General features: G+C 47.6%; 33 non-coding genes across 33 annotated transcripts; all 33 read left to right on the plus strand.

The window, feature by feature from the left end:
• Positions 1-5003: 5003 nt before the first annotated feature.
• On the plus strand, positions 5004-5086 carry trnal-uaa (transfer RNA leucine (anticodon UAA)). Its single transcript has one exon. It is a non-coding gene; the product is annotated as a tRNA-Leu (tRNA).
• A 139-nt stretch (positions 5087-5225) lies between these two features.
• trnal-uaa (transfer RNA leucine (anticodon UAA)) lies at positions 5226-5308 on the plus strand. Its single transcript has one exon. It is a non-coding gene; the product is annotated as a tRNA-Leu (tRNA).
• A 124-nt stretch (positions 5309-5432) lies between these two features.
• Positions 5433-5515, plus strand: trnal-uaa (transfer RNA leucine (anticodon UAA)). Its single transcript has one exon. It is a non-coding gene; the product is annotated as a tRNA-Leu (tRNA).
• A 139-nt stretch (positions 5516-5654) lies between these two features.
• trnal-uaa (transfer RNA leucine (anticodon UAA)) lies at positions 5655-5737 on the plus strand. Its single transcript has one exon. It is a non-coding gene; the product is annotated as a tRNA-Leu (tRNA).
• A 124-nt stretch (positions 5738-5861) lies between these two features.
• On the plus strand, positions 5862-5944 carry trnal-uaa (transfer RNA leucine (anticodon UAA)). The gene has a single exon. It is a non-coding gene; the product is annotated as a tRNA-Leu (tRNA).
• Positions 5945-6276: 332 nt separating this feature from the next.
• trnal-uaa (transfer RNA leucine (anticodon UAA)) lies at positions 6277-6359 on the plus strand. Its single transcript has one exon. It is a non-coding gene; the product is annotated as a tRNA-Leu (tRNA).
• A 124-nt stretch (positions 6360-6483) lies between these two features.
• trnal-uaa (transfer RNA leucine (anticodon UAA)) lies at positions 6484-6566 on the plus strand. Its single transcript has one exon. It is a non-coding gene; the product is annotated as a tRNA-Leu (tRNA).
• Positions 6567-6690: 124 nt separating this feature from the next.
• On the plus strand, positions 6691-6773 carry trnal-uaa (transfer RNA leucine (anticodon UAA)). The gene has a single exon. It is a non-coding gene; the product is annotated as a tRNA-Leu (tRNA).
• Positions 6774-6912: 139 nt separating this feature from the next.
• Positions 6913-6995, plus strand: trnal-uaa (transfer RNA leucine (anticodon UAA)). Its single transcript has one exon. It is a non-coding gene; the product is annotated as a tRNA-Leu (tRNA).
• A 124-nt stretch (positions 6996-7119) lies between these two features.
• Positions 7120-7202, plus strand: trnal-uaa (transfer RNA leucine (anticodon UAA)). The gene has a single exon. It is a non-coding gene; the product is annotated as a tRNA-Leu (tRNA).
• Positions 7203-7534: 332 nt separating this feature from the next.
• On the plus strand, positions 7535-7617 carry trnal-uaa (transfer RNA leucine (anticodon UAA)). Its single transcript has one exon. It is a non-coding gene; the product is annotated as a tRNA-Leu (tRNA).
• A 124-nt stretch (positions 7618-7741) lies between these two features.
• trnal-uaa (transfer RNA leucine (anticodon UAA)) lies at positions 7742-7824 on the plus strand. Its single transcript has one exon. It is a non-coding gene; the product is annotated as a tRNA-Leu (tRNA).
• Positions 7825-7948: 124 nt separating this feature from the next.
• Positions 7949-8031, plus strand: trnal-uaa (transfer RNA leucine (anticodon UAA)). The gene has a single exon. It is a non-coding gene; the product is annotated as a tRNA-Leu (tRNA).
• A 139-nt stretch (positions 8032-8170) lies between these two features.
• Positions 8171-8253, plus strand: trnal-uaa (transfer RNA leucine (anticodon UAA)). Its single transcript has one exon. It is a non-coding gene; the product is annotated as a tRNA-Leu (tRNA).
• A 124-nt stretch (positions 8254-8377) lies between these two features.
• trnal-uaa (transfer RNA leucine (anticodon UAA)) lies at positions 8378-8460 on the plus strand. Its single transcript has one exon. It is a non-coding gene; the product is annotated as a tRNA-Leu (tRNA).
• A 332-nt stretch (positions 8461-8792) lies between these two features.
• Positions 8793-8875, plus strand: trnal-uaa (transfer RNA leucine (anticodon UAA)). The gene has a single exon. It is a non-coding gene; the product is annotated as a tRNA-Leu (tRNA).
• A 124-nt stretch (positions 8876-8999) lies between these two features.
• On the plus strand, positions 9000-9082 carry trnal-uaa (transfer RNA leucine (anticodon UAA)). Its single transcript has one exon. It is a non-coding gene; the product is annotated as a tRNA-Leu (tRNA).
• Positions 9083-9443: 361 nt separating this feature from the next.
• trnal-uaa (transfer RNA leucine (anticodon UAA)) lies at positions 9444-9526 on the plus strand. Its single transcript has one exon. It is a non-coding gene; the product is annotated as a tRNA-Leu (tRNA).
• Positions 9527-9650: 124 nt separating this feature from the next.
• On the plus strand, positions 9651-9733 carry trnal-uaa (transfer RNA leucine (anticodon UAA)). Its single transcript has one exon. It is a non-coding gene; the product is annotated as a tRNA-Leu (tRNA).
• Positions 9734-10065: 332 nt separating this feature from the next.
• trnal-uaa (transfer RNA leucine (anticodon UAA)) lies at positions 10066-10148 on the plus strand. Its single transcript has one exon. It is a non-coding gene; the product is annotated as a tRNA-Leu (tRNA).
• A 124-nt stretch (positions 10149-10272) lies between these two features.
• Positions 10273-10355, plus strand: trnal-uaa (transfer RNA leucine (anticodon UAA)). The gene has a single exon. It is a non-coding gene; the product is annotated as a tRNA-Leu (tRNA).
• Positions 10356-10494: 139 nt separating this feature from the next.
• Positions 10495-10577, plus strand: trnal-uaa (transfer RNA leucine (anticodon UAA)). Its single transcript has one exon. It is a non-coding gene; the product is annotated as a tRNA-Leu (tRNA).
• A 117-nt stretch (positions 10578-10694) lies between these two features.
• Positions 10695-10777, plus strand: trnal-uaa (transfer RNA leucine (anticodon UAA)). Its single transcript has one exon. It is a non-coding gene; the product is annotated as a tRNA-Leu (tRNA).
• Positions 10778-10916: 139 nt separating this feature from the next.
• On the plus strand, positions 10917-10999 carry trnal-uaa (transfer RNA leucine (anticodon UAA)). Its single transcript has one exon. It is a non-coding gene; the product is annotated as a tRNA-Leu (tRNA).
• A 117-nt stretch (positions 11000-11116) lies between these two features.
• Positions 11117-11199, plus strand: trnal-uaa (transfer RNA leucine (anticodon UAA)). The gene has a single exon. It is a non-coding gene; the product is annotated as a tRNA-Leu (tRNA).
• Positions 11200-11560: 361 nt separating this feature from the next.
• On the plus strand, positions 11561-11643 carry trnal-uaa (transfer RNA leucine (anticodon UAA)). The gene has a single exon. It is a non-coding gene; the product is annotated as a tRNA-Leu (tRNA).
• Positions 11644-11767: 124 nt separating this feature from the next.
• On the plus strand, positions 11768-11850 carry trnal-uaa (transfer RNA leucine (anticodon UAA)). Its single transcript has one exon. It is a non-coding gene; the product is annotated as a tRNA-Leu (tRNA).
• Positions 11851-11989: 139 nt separating this feature from the next.
• Positions 11990-12072, plus strand: trnal-uaa (transfer RNA leucine (anticodon UAA)). The gene has a single exon. It is a non-coding gene; the product is annotated as a tRNA-Leu (tRNA).
• A 124-nt stretch (positions 12073-12196) lies between these two features.
• On the plus strand, positions 12197-12279 carry trnal-uaa (transfer RNA leucine (anticodon UAA)). The gene has a single exon. It is a non-coding gene; the product is annotated as a tRNA-Leu (tRNA).
• Positions 12280-12403: 124 nt separating this feature from the next.
• Positions 12404-12486, plus strand: trnal-uaa (transfer RNA leucine (anticodon UAA)). Its single transcript has one exon. It is a non-coding gene; the product is annotated as a tRNA-Leu (tRNA).
• A 139-nt stretch (positions 12487-12625) lies between these two features.
• trnal-uaa (transfer RNA leucine (anticodon UAA)) lies at positions 12626-12708 on the plus strand. The gene has a single exon. It is a non-coding gene; the product is annotated as a tRNA-Leu (tRNA).
• Positions 12709-12847: 139 nt separating this feature from the next.
• trnal-uaa (transfer RNA leucine (anticodon UAA)) lies at positions 12848-12930 on the plus strand. The gene has a single exon. It is a non-coding gene; the product is annotated as a tRNA-Leu (tRNA).
• Positions 12931-13054: 124 nt separating this feature from the next.
• trnal-uaa (transfer RNA leucine (anticodon UAA)) lies at positions 13055-13137 on the plus strand. The gene has a single exon. It is a non-coding gene; the product is annotated as a tRNA-Leu (tRNA).
• Positions 13138-13268: the final 131 nt, after the last annotated feature.

The raw sequence follows: 13268 nt of genomic DNA on the forward strand, positions 1-13268 counted from the left end.
TGTGGTCTCGGCTGTCTGGTCCTTAGTTGGGAAGGCCCAGCCATACCTAGAAAACAGGTCGGTTACAACTAACAGGTAAGGGTAGGTATCCGCTGGTCTCCCCAAGGACAAGTAATCGATGGCCACAGTCTCTAAAGGGTAAGAAGTGGAAATGGAGTGCATGGGGGCTCTCACCTCTGGTCCAGCCTTATTGCAGGTGCATGTAGGGCATTCCGCCGTCCAGTCCCTCAGGTCTCTACCCATTCGGGGCCAAAAATAGCCTTGACGTATGGCTGCTTCGATCCTCTCCACACCCAGATGACCGAGTGCTACATGGTAACGTTCCCACAGCCGCCTTGCTAGTGCCTGGGGGACTACCAGCTGTTTACGGGTCTGTCCAGTCACAGGGTCCTTCACCTCTCGTTGAAGTCCTTCCGTACCCAGACGTAGACGATCCCAATCCAACAGGAGGCGACGTGCCCTCTCGGGAGCAGCTTGGCGGATGATTCGATCTGGCTGCTCACCTTGTCGTAGCCACGAGCAGATTTCCTGGAGTGCTGGGTCTGCTCTTTGCTGTGTCAGCCAGCCCTCAGAGTCCTCTGGTACTCTGGGGTCCTCTCCGCCGATGTACAGGATGTTGGCCTGTGGCTGAGGGATTGGTCCCAACCTGGATAATGCATCTGCGTTGCGGTTTGCAACACCTGGACGGAACTTGAGGGTGAATTGGAAGTTGGCAAGTTGGGCCACCCATCTCTGCTCCGTTGCTCCCAAGCGTGCTGAATCTAGGTGGACCAAAGGACTATTATCAGTGAAGATTGTAAAAGTGGCGCCCCATAAGTAATCCTTGAACTTTTCCGTCACCGCCCACTTGAGACCCAAGAGTTCTAGTTTAAAAGAGCTGTAGTTCTTGTCATTTCTCTCTGAGGGGTGAAGGCTCCTACTAGCATAGGCTATCACTCGCTCACGACCCTCTTGCACCTGAGCCAGTACAGCTCCTAACCCCTCAAAACTGGCATCGGTATAGAGGTTAAAGGGCTTCGAAAAGTCTGCAAATGCTAGGATGGGGGCGCTCAATAAGGAGTCCTTCAACCTCCTAAAAACTGCATCACACTCAGGAGTCCATTGCACTGGCTGATCTTTCTTCCCTAGGGCAGCCGTGCCAACCAATAAGCTATGGAGGGGGGCAGCTATCTTAGAAAAGGAGGGAATAAATCTTCTATAATAACCAACAAACCCCAAAAATGACCTAACCTCCTTCACTGTGGCAGGGGGTGGCCATTGTTGGACTGCTGCGGTTTTTTCAGGGTCTGTCGCTACTCCCTCCTTGCTCACCACATGGCCCAGGAAATTGACCTTCCTTTGAAAGAACTTGCATTTATGCGGTTGGAGTTTTAGGCCATACTTCCACAATTTCTCAAAAGCAGCTTCAAGGTGTTTTAGATGGTTGTCAAAATCTGAGGAAAAGAGAAGGACATCATCAAGATAAATTAGTAAGGAGTCATTGATCATCCCCCCCAGGCACCTTTGCATTAAGCGCTGAAAAGTCGCTGGCGCGTTACAGAGTCCAAAAGGCATCCTATTGAACTCGTATAGGCCCAGTGGGGTCGTGAATGCCGTTTTTTCTCTGTCACGGGAGTCCACCTCCACCTGCCAGTAGCCACTGGCCAGGTCCAAGGTGGAGTACCAGCTAGATTGTCGGAGGCAGGTTAGGGATTCCTCTATTCTTGGCAAAGGGAAAGAGTCCTTGTGGGTTAGAGCATTGAGCCGCCGATAGTCTACACAAAATCTCCAGGCTCCATCTTTCTTTTTCACAAGGACTATCAGAGCTGCCCAAGGGCTAGCACTTTCCCTGATCACTCCATTATCTAGCATACTTTGCAACAAGACTCTTAACTCTGAATATAAAGTTGGAGGGACGGGCCTATACCTTTCACGGCTGGGGGCAGCTTCTCCGGTGGGAATTGTATGGAGGACTGCATCCGTCCGACCAAAATCTTCATCATGGGCTGCGAAGATGGCACTCCAACGATGGAGCAGTTGGTCTGCTTTGGCCTGCTGTTCCTCAGAGAGACCGTCACCAGGCTGTATAGGTGAGGGGGACTGATTGGCTGTTGGAGGGCTCTTGATGTTGTATACGTTGACCTCAACTGTTCCAGGGTCTGTGAGCCTTACGGCCAATTCTCGCTCCCCATGCACCTGTTGGGGGCATACTTGAAAAACATAGGCCAATGGGTAGCGCTGTGGGACTATGATAGGGTAAGGGTTTACATTTTTTATCCTTAAAGGCACCTTACCTCCTCTGGTGTAACTCAAGGTCCTTGCAACTTGCCACTCAGACTCCTCCCCCGTCCCTTCTACCAGCACGCACTTTGCAGTTGGATGTTGTCCGTCTCGGATCTGAGCCCACAAAACCATCTCACTGGCTGGGGGAATCTCCACAGGGCACTGGCGATTGAGGCGGGCCACCCCGACTCGGCCATCACCCGTCTCTTCCTGTGATATGTGACTACACACGACAAAAGCCCGCTCCCATTCTTTTTTCGCCGCAGGAGAGACGGTCACTTTAAAAGAGGCCGGTCCTGGGTGTCCCTCCTTGAACAGACCTTTCCAACAATCTGTGATGACGTTCATTCCCAGGACACCCTTGTCTACCCCCAAACACTCGTCTTTCACAATGACAACTCCCTTCCCAGGTACCTTAACCCCTGCTACAGCAAAGTCCAGGATAGCATAGCCAGTGTATGGTATGGAAAGGCCATTAGCAGCCTTAAGTGTGAGCCAATTCAAGTCTTCTGTCCCTCTTGGTTTAATGTGCCCCAGCCATTTCTGAATAAAAGATTCGCTAAAAAGTGTCACTTGAGAGCCGGTATCTAATATGCATGGGACCTTAACCCCAGCTACTTCCACTTCTACCCCAGGACAACTTCCAACAATGTCAGGCTTCTGTATCTCCCCTTCTGTTCTGTCCAGACCCCTCCCAGCCACCTGCCTGGCGGTAGCTGGGTGTTCTAGTTTAAATTTTCCTGGCAATTCCTCTTTACATGACCTACTTTATTACAGAGGTTGCAGATGGGCCTACCTTGACTGTCCCATTGGAAAGCTGGCTGGGCTCTTGAAGAGGGACTATATCTGGCCCCGGCTGATGGCGGCCTAGTAGGTGTTCTCCTCCCCACTGCCGGACTCAAAGGGGCTGGGGACAGTTGACGTCGAACCTCTTCAGCTATGCTCCTGCCCAGGGACGATATTTGATCTTGAATTTCTTGCCGTACCTCCGCCTTGAAAGTTTCTTTCCACTTCTCCAGGTCGCTTCCCAGTGCCTCTCGTGGATGGTGAGCCCTCACCCTGGAGGTTACTGCATCTTCACCCAAATGGTCTGCTTCAAGTGCCCGAGCTTCAGCAGAGGCATCTGAAAAGGTAAAGCGTTCTTCCCGCCTCACCAGACGCTGTAACTCCCTCTGGATGGTGACGGATCTGAGGCCCAAGATGAATTGGTCACGGGCTGTAGAGTCATCCTGTGCAGAGCCCCTAGGTTCCTTCTCACGCCACCTAAGGAACAATTCACGAAGGCGAAGAACAAAAGCCCCGATACTTTCCCCTTCACTTTGTACACATTTAAAAAACTGCACTCTAATCTGGGCTAGTGTTGCGGTTTTGTTATAAAAAGTGTCTAGTTCTTTTAAAATTTCAGTAGCAGAGTTTCTTTTTTCATCCTCCAAAAGTAGCACTTCTCGCCTGGCGGCCCCGTCTAAAGCACCAATAATGAAGTCAGTTTTTTGTGTTTCAGTCAGTCCTTGGGCCCTAAGCATAGCTTCAATTTGAAGTTTCCAGTCCCTAAACTTTACCTGGCCTCCCTCCCCTGAGAACTTGGGCACCCAAGGCATCCCCATAAACCAGGGCATGACCATAGTGTTAATCACAGGAGGATTAGCAGTACTGTCTGAGCTATCACTATCAGTCATTTTTGTATTGTCGTGGGAAGGGGTCCTGCCGACTACGCCAAAATTATGTCACCGGTCAACCAGTAATTATATATTTCAGACCCCGGGCCACAACAACACAAAACACTGAAACCAGTATCTATATAAAAGTATCTGATTTATTAATATTACACAGTAGAAAAGAAAACAAATTATAAAAATACTATTCAATAAAAGTAGAATCAGAGCTTGACGAATAACACAGTCTCTCTGGGGTAATATCACCAAGCAGCACAGTCTCTCAGGAACGTTATCACAAGGCCAAGGGGTTGGGGTTAAATCGAGGGGAAAACCACTCCGATGCCACTAGGGGTCACTCAGTCCTAAATCCAGCTCACGATCCCGAGTTGCATCCAGCTACAATCCAGTCCGGAACTTCCGGGTTGCTAGACAGTCAGTCTTCTCGGGAGCTGACCAGGAGCTGACGAGTTAACAGAAACAGCAAATCACAAACTAGACACCGCGGGAGTATTCAAACTTCGAACACATTTAACAGGTGAAAATCTTACGGCCCTTCGGTCAGGGATCGTTGCACTCATCAAAGACTCAGTGTCGGGGACGTAGCTCGAGAACGGTGGAAGGCAGGCGGCAGCGGGATCGAAGCAGGCGATGACAGCGGCGGCGTTTCATCGGAGGTACCGTGGTCAGGAGAGCGACGTTCTGGATCTGATGCAGGCGGGGAGCGGTGACGGGCCAGTCATTCGATTGCCGTGGAGATCACCGTAAGTTTGGAGTCCATGGCTTTTTATGGGGGAAGGAGTTAGCATTCTAGCCAATGGCTGGCTAATAGAATCATTGGTAGGGAAAGGTCTCAGGTGTGTATGTTTACATGCAGTCTCATCACACGTGCAGCACAGCAACCAATAATAAGCATTCTAGGGATCTACGTAGTGATCATAGCAGTGTCCACAACAATGTAAACAATCACAGGACTTCAAACCGTCACATCAAAATAGGTGCACAAACACACAACAAAATGCACATCAATCCACATATCCGGGATCCTTAAATTTCCCCTTGATCACTTCATAGTGTCTACTTCTGAGCACCAGGATGGCCGAGTGGTTAAGGCGTTGGACTTAAGATCCAATGGACGTATGTCCTCGTGGGTTCGAACCCCACTCCTGGTAACCATCTTAATGGTTGAGTGGATGAAAGGACCGTGATTTGTTTGACTGCCATTTGTTTGACAAATGACAAACGTCTTGCATGTTGTATCCGGGATCCTTAAATTTCCCCTTGATCACTTCATAGTGTCTACTTCTGAGCACCAGGATGGCCGAGTGGTTAAGGCGTTGGACTTAAGATCCAATGGACATATGTCCTCGTGGGTTCGAACCCCACTTCTGGTAACCATCTTAATGGTTGAGTGGATGAAAGGATCGTTATTTGTTTGACAAATGACAAACGTGTTGCATGTTGTACCCGGGATCCTTAGATTTCCCCTTGATCACTTCGTAGTGTGTACTACTGAGCACCAGGATGGCCAAGTGGTTAAGGCGTTGGACTTAAGATCCAATGGACATATGTCCTCGTGGGTTCGAACCCCACTCCTGGTAACCATCTTAATGGTTGAGTGGATGAAAGGACCGTGATTTGTTTGACCGCCATTTGTTTGACAAATGGCAAACGTGTTGCATGTTGTATCCGGGATCCTTAAATTTCCCCTTGATCACTTCATAGTGTCTACTTCTGAGCACCAGGATGGCCGAGTGGTTAAGGCGTTGGACTTAAGATCCAATGGACATATGTCCTCGTGGGTTCGAACCCCACTTCTGGTAACCATCATAATGGTTGAGTGGATGAAAGGATCGTGATTTGTTTGACAAATGACAAATGTGTTGCATGTAGTACCCGGGATCCTTAAATTTCCCCTTGATCACTTCGTAGTGTCTACTACTGAGCACCAGGATGGCCGAGTGATTAAGGCGTTGGACTTAAGATCCAATGGACATATGTCCTCGTGGGTTCGAACCCAACTCCTGGTAACCATTTTAATGGTTGAGTGGATGAAAGGACTGTGATTATTGAATTGCAACTAACTGAGCACGACTCTCATGTCTGTCATGTCATACGTCTGTGGCTGTGGTGCATTCTGACGAACACTTAAGGGCCTCCTTTATAGAAAAACATGCGCTGCCTAATGGGAAATAAAAAGCAGAATTACAATTTTTCTACACTCCAACAGTCCAATAAATTCCTGCGAGATGCAAGAACATCTACAACACGCCATTTGTTTGACAAATGACAAACGTGTTGCATGTTGTACCCGGGATCCTTAAATTTCGCATTGATCACTTCGTAACGTCTACTACTGAGCACCAGGATGGCCGAGTGGTTAAGGCGTTGGACTTAAGATCCAATGGACGTATGTCCTCGTGGGTTCGAACCCCACTCCTGGTAACCATCTTGTGGGTTGAGTGGATGAAAGGACCGTGATTTCTTTGACAAATGCCTAACGTGTTGCATGTTGTATCCGGGATCCTTAAATTTCCCCTTGATCACTTCATAGTGTCTACTTCTGAGCACCAGGATGGCCGAGTGGTTAAGGCGTTGGACTTAAGATCCAATGGACATATGTCCTCGTGGGTTCGAACCCCACTTCTGGTAACCATCTTAATGGTTGAGTGGATGAAAGGATCGTTATTTGTTTGACAAATGACAAACGTGTTGCATGTTGTACCCGGGATCCTTAGATTTCCCCTTGATCACTTCGTAGTGTGTACTACTGAGCACCAGGATGGCCAAGTGGTTAAGGCGTTGGACTTAAGATCCAATGGACATATGTCCTCGTGGGTTCGAACCCCACTCCTGGTAACCATCTTAATGGTTGAGTGGATGAAAGGACCGTGATTTGTTTGACCGCCATTTGTTTGACAAATGGCAAACGTGTTGCATGTTGTATCCGGGATCCTTAAATTTCCCCTTGATCACTTCATAGTGTCTACTTCTGAGCACCAGGATGGCCGAGTGGTTAAGGCGTTGGACTTAAGATCCAATGGACATATGTCCACGTGGGTTCGAACCCCACTTCTGGTAACCATCATAATGGTTGAGTGGATGAAAGGATCGTGATTTGTTTGACAAATGACAAATGTGTTGCATGTAGTACCCGGGATCCTTAAATTTCCCCTTGATCACTTCGTAGTGTCTACTACTGAGCACCAGGATGGCCGAGTGATTAAGGCGTTGGACTTAAGATCCAATGGACATATGTCCTCGTGGGTTCGAACCCAACTCCTGGTAACCATTTTAATGGTTGAGTGGATGAAAGGACTGTGATTATTGAATTGCAACTAACTGAGCACGACTCTCATGTCTGTCATGTCATACGTCTGTGGCTGTGGTGCATTCTGACGAACACTTAAGGGCCTCCTTTATAGAAAAACATGCGCTGCCTAATGGGAAATAAAAAGCAGAATTACAATTTTTCTACACTCCAACAGTCCAATAAATTCCTGCGAGATGCAAGAACATCTACAACACGCCATTTGTTTGACAAATGACAAACGTGTTGCATGTTGTACCCGGGATCCTTAAATTTCGCATCGATCACTTCGTAACGTCTACTACTGAGCACCAGGATGGCCGAGTGGTTAAGGCGTTGGACTTAAGATCCAATGGACGTATGTCCTCGTGGGTTCGAACCCCACTCCTGGTAACCATCTTGTGGGTTGAGTGGATGAAAGGACCGTGATTTCTTTGACAAATGCCTAACGTGTTGCATGTTGTATCCGGGATCCTTAAATTTCCCTTTGATCACTTCATAGTGTCTACTTCTGAGCACCAGGATGGCCGAGTGGTTAAGGCGTTGGACTTAAGATCCAATGGACATATGTCCTCGTGGGTTCGAACCCCACTTCTGGTAACCATCTTAATGGTTGAGTGGATGAAAGGATCGTTATTTGTTTGACAAATGACAAACGTGTTGCATGTTGTACCCGGGATCCTTAGATTTCCCCTTGATCACTTCGTAGTGTATACTACTGAGCACCAGGATGGCCAAGTGGTTAAGGCGTTGGACTTAAGATCCAATGGACATATGTCCTCGTGGGTTCGAACCCCACTCCTGGTAACCATCTTAATGGTTGAGTGGATGAAAGGACCGTGATTTGTTTGACCGCCATTTGTTTGACAAATGGCAAACGTGTTGCATGTTGTATCCGGGATCCTTAAATTTCCCCTTGATCACTTCATAGTGTCTACTTCTGAGCACCAGGATGGCCGAGTGGTTAAGGCGTTGGACTTAAGATCCAATGGACATATGTCCTCGTGGGTTCGAACCCCACTTCTGGTAACCATCATAATGGTTGAGTGGATGAAAGGATCGTGATTTGTTTGACAAATGACAAATGTGTTGCATGTAGTACCCGGGATCCTTAAATTTCCCCTTGATCACTTCGTAGTGTCTACTACTGAGCACCAGGATGGCCGAGTGATTAAGGCGTTGGACTTAAGATCCAATGGACATATGTCCTCGTGGGTTCGAACCCAACTCCTGGTAACCATTTTAATGGTTGAGTGGATGAAAGGACTGTGATTATTGAATTGCAACTAACTGAGCACGACTCTCATGTCTGTCATGTCATACGTCTGTGGCTGTGGTGCATTCTGACGAACACTTAAGGGCCTCCTTTATAGAAAAACATGCGCTGCCTAATGGGAAATAAAAAGCAGATTTACAATTTTTCTACACTCCAACAGTCCAATAAATTCCTGCGAGATGCAAGAACATCTACAACACGCCATTTGTTTGACAAATGACAAACGTGTTGCATGTTGTACCCGGGATCCTTAAATTTCGCATTGATCACTTCGTAACGTCTACTACTGAGCACCAGGATGGCCGAGTGGTTAAGGCGTTGGACTTAAGATCCAATGGACGTATGTCCTCGTGGGTTCGAACCCCACTCCTGGTAACCATCTTGTGGGTTGAGTGGATGAAAGGACCGTGATTTCTTTGACAAATGCCTAACGTGTTGCATGTTGTATCCGGGATCCTTAAATTTCCCCTTGATCACTTCATAGTGTCTACTTCTGAGCACCAGGATGGCCGAGTGGTTAAGGCGTTGGACTTAAGATCCAATGGACGTATGTCCTCGTGGGTTCGAACCCCACTCCTGGTAACCATCTTGTGGGTTGAGTGGTTGAAAGGACAGTGATTTGTTTCATCGCCATTTGTTTGACAAATGACAAACGTGTTGCATGTTGTACCCGGGATCCTTAGATGTCCCCTTGATCACTTCGTAGTGTGTAATACTGAGCACCAGGATGGCCGATTGGTTAAGGCGTTGGACTTAAGATCCAATGGACATATGTCCTCGTTTGTTCGAACCCCACTCCTGTTAACCATCTTAATGGTTGAGTGGATGAAAGGACCGTGATTTGTTTGACTGCCATTTGTTTGACAAATGACAAAGGTCTTGCATGCTGTACCCGGGATCCTTAGATTTCCCCTTGATCACTTCGTAGCGTCTACTACTGAGCACCAGGATGGCCGCGTGGTTAAGGCGTTGGACTTAAGATCCAATGGACATATGTCCTCGTGGGTTCGAACCCTACTCCTGGTAACCATCTTAATGGTTGAGTGGATGAAAGGACCGTGATTTGTTTGACAAATGACTAACGTGTTGCATGTTGTACCCGGGATCCTTAGATTTCCCCTTGATCACTTCGTAGCGTCTACTACTGAGCACCAGGATGGCCGCGTGGTTAAGGCGTTGGACTTAAGATCCAATGGACCTATGTCCTCGTGGGTTCGAACCCCACTCCTGGTAACCATCTTAATGGTTGAGTGGATGAAAGAACTGTGATTATTGAATTGCTACTAACTGAGCACGACTCTCATGTCCGTCATGTCATACATCTGTGGCTGTGGTGCATTCTGACGGACACTTAAGGTCCTCCTTTATAGAAAAACATGCGCTGCCTAATGGCAAATAAAAAGCAGAATTACAATTTTTCTACACTCCAACAGTCCAATAAATTCCTGCGAGATGCAAGAACATCTACAACACGCCATATGTTTGATAAATGACAAACGTGTTGCATGTTGTACCCGGGATCCTTAGATTTCCCCTTGATCACTTCGTAGCGTCCACTACTGAGCACCAGGATGGCCGAGTGGTTAAGGCGTTGGACTTAAGATCCAATGGACCTATGTCCTCGTGGGTTCGAACCCCACTCCTGGTAACCATCTTGTGGGTTGAGTGGATGAATGGACCGTGATTTATTTGACAAATGCCAAACGTGTTGCATGTTGTATCCGGGATCCTTAAATTTCCCCTTGATCACTTCATAGTGTCTACTTCTGAGCACCAGGATGGCCGAGTGGTTAAGGCGTTGGACTTAAGATCCAATGGACGTATGTCCTCGTGGGTTCGAACCCCACTCCTGGTAACCATCTTGTGGGTTCAGTGGATGAAAGGACCGTGATTTGTTTCATCGCCATTTGATTGACAAATGCCAAACGTGTTGCATGTTGTACCCGGGATCCTTAAATTTCGCATTGATCACTTCGTAACGTCTACTACTGAGCACCAGGATGGCCGAGTGGTTAAGGCGTTGGACTTAAGATCCAATGGACGTATGTCCTCGTGGGTTCGAACCCCACTCCTGGTAACCATCTTGTGGGTTGAGTGGATGAAAGGACCGTGATTTCTTTGCCAAACGTGTTGCATGTTGTATCCGGGATCCTTAAATTTCCCCTTGATCACTTCATAGTGTCTACTTCTGAGCACCAGGATGGCCGAGTGGTTAAGGCGTTGGACTTAAGATCCAATGGACGTATGTCCTCGTGGTTTCGAACCCCACTCCTGGTAACCATCTTGTGGGTTGAGTGGATGAAAGGACAGTGATTTGTTTCATCGCCATTTGATTGACAAATGCCAAACGTGTTGCATGTTGTACCCGGGATCCTTAAATTTCGCATTGATCACTTCGTAACGTCTACTACTGAGCACCAGGATGGCCGGGTGGTTAAGGCGTTGGACTTAAGATCCAATGGACGTATGTCCTCGTGGGTTCGAACCCCACTCCTGGTAACCATCTTGTGGGTTGAGTGGATGAAAGGACCGTGATTTCTTTGCCAAACGTGTTGCATGTTGTATCCGGGATCCTTAAATTTCCCCTTGATCACTTCATAGTGTCTACTTCTGAGCACCAGGATGGCCGAGTGGTTAAGGCGTTGGATTTAAGATCCAATGGACGTATGTCCTCGTGGGTTCGAACCCCACTCCTGGTAACCATCTTGTGGGTTGAGTGGATGAAAGGACAGTGATTTGTTTCATCGCCATTTGTTTGACAAATGACAAACGTGTTGCATGTTGTACCCGGGATCCTTAGATGTCCCCTTGATCACTTCGTAGTGTGTAATACTGAGCACCAGGATGGCCGATAGGTTAAGGCGTTGGACTTAAGATCCAATGGACATATGTCCTCGTGTGTTCGAACCCCACTCCTGTTAACCATCCTAATGGTTGAGTGGATGAAAGGACCGTGATTTGCTTGACTGCCATTTGTTTGACAAATGACAAACGTCTTGCATGTTGTACCCGGGATCCTTAAATTTCCCCTTGATCACTTCATAGTGTCTACTTCTGAGCACCAGGATGGCCGAGTGGTTAAGGCGTTGGACTTAAGATCCAATGGACATATGTCCTCGTGGGTTCGAACCCCACTTCTGGTAACCATCTTAATGGTTGAGTGGATGAAAGGATCGTTATTTGTTTGACAAATGACAAACGTGTTGCATGTTGTACCCGGGATCCTTAGATTTCCCCTTGATCACTTCGTAGTGTGTACTACTGAGCACCAGGATGGCCAAGTGGTTAAGGCGTTGGACTTAAGATCCAATGGACATATGTCCTCGTGGGTTCGAACCCCACTCCTGGTAACCATCTTAATGGTTGAGTGGATGAAAGGACCGTGATTTGTTTGACCGCCATTTGTTTGACAAATGGCAAACGTGTTGCATGTTGTATTCGGGATCCTTAAATTTCCGCTTGATCACTTCATAGTGTCTACTTCTGAGCACCAGGATGGCCGAGTGGTTAAGGCGTTGGACTTAAGATCCAATGGACATATGTCCTCGTGGGTTCGAACCCCACTTCTGGTAACCATCATAATGGTTGAGTGGATGAAAGGATCGTGATTTGTTTGACAAATGACTAACGTGTTGCATGTTGTACCCGGGATCCTTAGATTTCCCCTTGATCACTTCGTAGCGTCTACTACTGAGCACCAGGATGGCCGCGTGGTTAAGGCGTTGGACTTAAGATCCAATGGACATATGTCCTCGTGGGTTCGAACCCCACTCCTGGTAACCATCTTGTGGGTTGAGTGGATGAAAGGACCGTGATTTCTTTGACAAATGCCAAACATGTTGCATGTTGTATCCGGGATCCTTAAATTTCCCCTTGATCACTTCATAGTGTCTACTTCTGAGCACCAGGATGGCCGAGTGGTTAAGGCGTTGGACTTAAGATCCAATGGACGTATGTCCTCGTGGGTTCGAACCCCACTCCTGGTAACCATCTTGTGGGTTGAGTGGATGAAAGGACAGTGATTTGTTTCATCGCCATTTGTTTGACAAATGACAAACGTGTTGCATGTTGTACCCGGGATCCTTAGATGTCCCCTTGATCACTTCGTAGTGTGTACTACTGAGCACCAGGATGGCCAAGTGGTTAAGGCGTTGGACTTAAGATCCAATGGACATATGTCCTCGTGGGTTCGAACCCCACTCCTGGTAACCATCTTAATGGTTGAGTGGATGAAAGGACCGTGATTTGTTTGACTGCCATTTGTTTGACAAATGACAAACGTCTTGCATGTTGTACCCGGGATCCCTAGATTTCCCCTTGATCACTTCGTAGCGTCTACTACTGAGCACCAGGATGGCCGCGTGGTTAAGGCGTTGGACTTAAGATCCAATGGACGTATGTCCTCGTGGGTTCGAACCCCACTCCTGGTAACCATCTTAATGGTTGAGTGGATGAAAGGACCGTGATTTGTTTGACAAATGACTAACGTGTTGCATGTTGTACCCGGGATCCTTAGATTTCCCCTTGATCACTTCGTAGCGTCTACTACTGAGCACCAGGATGGCTGAGTGGTTAAGGCGTTGGACTTAAGATCCAATGGACATATGTCCTCGTGGTTTCGAACCCCACTCCTGGTAAACATCTTAATGGTTGAGTGGATGAAAGAACTGTGATTATTGAATTGCAACTAACTGAGCACGACTCTCAGGTCCGTCATGTCATACATCTGTGGCTGTGGTGCATTCTGACGAACACTTAAGGTCCTCCT

Source organism: Sardina pilchardus, chromosome 9 (assembly GCF_963854185.1).
Source record: "Sardina pilchardus chromosome 9, fSarPil1.1, whole genome shotgun sequence".
In the NCBI taxonomy this organism is placed as follows: Eukaryota; Metazoa; Chordata; class Actinopteri; order Clupeiformes; family Clupeidae; genus Sardina; species Sardina pilchardus.